This window comes from Notothenia rossii, assembly GCF_949606895.1.
Source record: "Notothenia rossii genome assembly, chromosome: 1".
In the NCBI taxonomy this organism is placed as follows: domain Eukaryota; kingdom Metazoa; phylum Chordata; class Actinopteri; order Perciformes; family Nototheniidae; genus Notothenia; species Notothenia rossii.
In genome coordinates this window covers 21553795-21559095 of record NC_136912.1, presented here as the reverse complement: position 1 = coordinate 21559095, position 5301 = coordinate 21553795, and positions in this window count along the sequence as shown.

Genomic DNA, 5301 nt, shown 5'->3' with positions numbered 1-5301 from the left:
TACATGCCAAAGGGGCATGGTACTTTTATCTTAAATGAGTTGTAACGTCCTCTGCCCGAAACAGACCCACACAGCTTCTTTTAGAGTCACGCATAGTGAATGTGCTAAACGTAACGCAGTCGATTTGAGTATCATGCTCACACCAAATAATTCACCAGCCAGTCAGAGGGAACTCAGCCTTAGGCAGAGTTAGGTGCTATATTTATACTTAAGACAAAGCTAGTCAGCTCGATATCATTAGGGGAAAACACAAAACGCAGCAAATGATGTAAACATACTTTATCAAGCCATTGATCATTTCTACATCTGTTAATATCTTTGTTCCATCAAGCATAACCATCTAGTCATCCTCACCATCCTTCAGCCTATCACACTGCACCATCTACTAAGCTACAGATCAATACTCCCTGGCACATATTCTCACTCTCAAAGACTTGGAATGAAAACGCCATTCGATATCAATCAAGATCACAGCAGTGCCACTGAACAGGCACAATACATGACAATATTATTCTTTTTTAATTTACCATAAAATGACCAGTCGCTTCACATCGAGTTAGATCTTTCAGCTTAGTTTATGCTGAAAGGAAGCAGATGAACAGGGAGTGGGAGATGTATGTAATGCAGTTAGTAAAAGCCCAGTAAGCAGGAAATTTAAGAGGGGACTGGGGATGATGGTATTACAGAAGACGCTGATTGTGGACAATCTGCTGAAGAAGGAAAATATATGGAAAATATCATTGGTTGCAGTATGGTGGATATAAGAGGCGTGCAAACACTTGAAAAGCTGGGGGGAAAGGAAATATGGCAACAAATTAACAATCTGCAAAGAATCATCGGGTGTGCTATAACTGCTTGTTGAAGTAAATGGTACTAAAAAAACGATGTCATTTCAATCAAACCAGAAATCCCCTTCCATTGTCTCATTCACTCAAAGTCAACCAACCCAGTCCTTTTATTTGCAACATTGAATCGGTCCTTTAAACAATACAGCATTTTCAATTCCTGCTGCAGTTTCCTCCATTGATAAGAAATGCTGTGTTGTACCACGACACTGGGAGATTTATGCCCCTAGCCCTGTGATGACCTCATTGTTCATTGCCCCATAATTCAAATCTGCTCCGCTGTGTTGCATCACATTGTGTATGACTCATTTCCAAGCACCCCATTCTCTAAACAAGCGAGGCCTCCGCAGCACGCTATATTCAGCCACACAAAGTACACAGCAAAGACATTTCCCCATCAATACTGTGGTGACTGACTTAAGACTTGCATATGCACACCGCGCACAGACACACACAAACACACACACACACACACACACACACACACACACACACACACACACACACACACACACAGTAACACGCTGTTTAAATGGACTGAACAAGGAAGAGGAGAGGAGGGGTGAGTGCTATTGTAAATGATTTCCCGCAGAGACCAAAATAATCGGCAGACCTTGGAGTGAGCTTCTTACAATCACTCTGGCCTTGTATACTGATTCTCCATTCAGCGCCCTAATGGCACTGTGTGTGTCCTTAAATATTCAATTGCAAGCAGTGTCTATGTGTTGCTTTCCGTGGGTGTGTGAGCTTATAAATGTGTTAGCATACAAGTGCAAACGTGTGTGTGTGAGAGACCGAGAGACTGATGGTAATTGATGTGTATCACATTGATGTGTTTTTGGAGTGTCTTTAGGAAGAAATGCATGTGTGTGTGTGTGTGTGTGTGTGTGTGTGTGTGTGTGTGTGTGTGTGTGTGTGTGTGTGTGTGTGTGTGTGTGTGTGTGTGTGTGTGTGTGTGTGTGTGTGTGTGTGTGTGTGTGTGTGTGTGTGTGTGTGTGTGTGTGTGTGTTTGCTATTGAGTGGTGACAGCCTGGAGAGGGGCGCAGGGAGGTGAAGGGCACAGAGGAGAGGTGTGGACAGGAGATGTGTTGACTGAGAGAACAAATGTTTTTTTTCTTTGTGAAAGAGGCCTATCAACTACTGAGTGAGTGAGAGGTTTTAAAAGACAATGGGCTGTGGATGCAGTAGCTAAAATAGAGAGCAGGTGATTAAACATGTAGTTCAGAGACAAAACGAGCGCTGAAAGTAAAGGTCATTTCCATAATAAAATAATTAACCTGTAGTACTGTACACACACATGTTGGGACTTTTTATTGTAAACTGCACAGCATGGTTTACAGTAAGTCAACAATTGATTGAAAGGCTAAGATGTACACTTTGAAAATCAATAATGTTGATGACAGCCATATGTCTCGTATTTGTTAACAAGAATAATTGTATAAAGAATACCATAAATGTACCCCTTCACAGCCTCCTTACTCTAGAAGGCATTGGATTTTACTACCACTTCAGAATGATAACCTTCATCTTCACTTTATATAGCCCACTTCAAAACTGTATTACAAGGTGTTTTGCAACCAATAAAATCGCAATAAATAAAAGTCAATGATGACATAAATCTGGACATGGAATAATAAGAGCTGCCTAAGAAATAAATTAAAAAACTGCGACTGGTCAACTGGTCAAAGCAAAATAAATTAAAGTCAGTCCCAAAGAAAAAGAAAATTATTGTGAGATGTGACATTGATTTTACCCGACTAAGCCGATTGATCACTCCAAAGAAAGGGAACAAGATTGTGAACTAAGGCCATCAGCGTGTTTTTACTGTTACGGTGTCCATTCATTAGATTGACTGATTGTTCTCTTTAGGATTTTTATGGTAGGAAAGTAGCAATAAATACAAAGTAGGCAAGAGCCACAGACATTATCACATTGCCACACATTTGATGGCTGTTGGTTTTGCAATTAATTTACATTTATTGATTTGTCTATACATTTTATCCCATTCCAATGAGTTGGATCACAACTCTTCTGTAATTTCCCGATTACAAAACGCTGATTAAAGCAACTTGCAATTAAACATTTAAGGAGGTGTGTGGATTTTTCATCTTATTTCACAGATTTGATTGTGCTACTTGTAGCTGTTTGTGCAGGAGTACATCTTAAGAAAACATAAGAGTTATATTTTTCAATTGCTTATTCTGTCTTTATGTTGCAGTTTAATGCGGACTCAATCTATCAATATAAACTATTTAAGATCTAATTATGAGATTAAATGATATGCTGACTATTGACTATTTAATAGTATGATCACAGCCTACTCCTTAACAATGCAATATTCATTGAGCAGGAATACAACATGCATTCCATTCAACAATACACTCAAACAGCTCACTTAACAGACTACGCGGGCAGTCAAGCCAAAGCCAACTGCCTCTGATCGGCCCTAAAAGACAGACAGATAATAGGCAGCGGTTATTCATGCAGAAATTCTTCCCACAGTTCCATATTTAGGCAAAGTAAGACATCCATCTCTGGAGGGCTATTCTAGTCGAGGCCATAGGAGCAATGAGTCAGTGAATGCCCCGAGATCTGACAGCCAGCCGTCTGCTACTGGTTTTCCCTTTTCCTAAGCATATATCCAATCAGGTTGCAAAGTTACTGTGCAGTCCTCTCGCATGGTCTCAACCTCTAATAAGGTTGAATGATATTGGAGGCGAGCTTCACACATTAAGAGAGGTGAACTGAGCTTATCGCTCCTGTCAATGGTTGAAAATGCAGAGAGCCGGGGTTATTCTTTGAGGGAAGGAAAGGGTAGGAGTGAGGATGTGTTAACACATGACGGAGTACTTTAGCTGGATGAAAAAGACAGGAAAGGATCTGGCCTCATTATTTCTATACGGGAGAGAGATGTCGTCTAGAGCAGGAAAGGGCCTTAGAATGAGGTTACACTGGGCCCACAATGAGGGGTTGAGACAAGGAATGTGAATCATCGTCGCATTAGGAAACAGTGCAGTAAAATTCAACAGCTCCGCTTTCAGTGAAAAAACTTAATATTATGATTGCAGCATCAAGATTTGTTTTGGTTTTCATGAGTGGCAATTTATTTATGCAGGAAGGTTGGTTGTCTCTTTGTGCAAAATACAAGGCTCTCTGACTCACCTTTACCTTGCTATAAATTACCAAAATAGAAGACTGAATTTCAGGAACTGCAAATTCTTTAGGAAAGCGCTTTGTTAAAATGGTTCAGGGGAAATCAGCCCTTAGGTATGTGCCCACTGAACAGAAGGAATTGCAGTGTTGAAGTTGGACTCTCTAATAACCCTTGACGATGGAAATGGAGATTTCTGTAACAAGATTTTACCCTGGTTTCAAAACTGATTATTTCCCTGCTTGTCTTAATATACAAGTGTGTATATTTGTCTGTTATTGCCTGTCTGCAAAGGATCATGTTGTCTGCCGAGGTATATTTTCATTATGTCGAGGTTTGAATGTGCGCACTAGATGTTCAATATATGATCTCTCTTGTATAAATCACAGGCTGCTTCCATTACAGGGTCAGATATTGTTTTTGGAGCCATTCAAATCCAAGCCAAATATTTTGTTACATGAACTCCTCTAAATAAAGAAAGTCAGCCATCGGTCAATCGAACAGAACCACTTAAATTGGACACCTATCGTAATATATATGCCCCCTGCTTTTTTCCCAAAAAATTGCTTATGGTTTTACTCAAGCATCATAACAAGTGGAATTAATCAGTGACCTAATTAAAGAAAGACCTTCTGTCAGCAGAATTCTTGATTGTTGCTGTTGCACATTATATTAATATCCTACACCTTCAAGTGCTTTGACAACATTGGTGTTGTGTGGGTGTCACCGCTTAACGTTACCCAAGGTGCTCTTTGACACACCTTGCACCTTGGTGTGATGTCTGACTAACATCATGTGGCTCTCTGGAGAAGCCATCTGAGCCTGTCAGAAAAGTAAACATTCACTGTAGCAGATGTAAGATCAGACTGAAAAGCACTAACAATGTTGAGGTTCCATTCGTTTCTCCACTGTTTAAAACAAATAAACAACTTGTGAGCCCCCCTACAAGCACCAACTTTAGAAATTGCACATCATAGTACAAGATGTATTTAATATGGACGCTTCATTCTTCTCAAACTTTAAAAATAAATAATAATCAACCTGGCAAACAAATGCAAGTAACTGGAGGATCGATTACACACAAACAGATGCATGGATGACAAATGACTTAGTTATGTTCATCTCGTCCAAACATGATAATCTCCTTGGAGACAGGCGTGTGCTTTAACAGATGCTGCTAAAATGGCAGCCAAGCAAAACTATGTCCAATTTCACTAACACGGAAATACAGATAACTGCATACACTGACCATTTCCCTACCTCAGGGGACCCACTTCTCTTACCTGCAACACTGACAGATGAGTC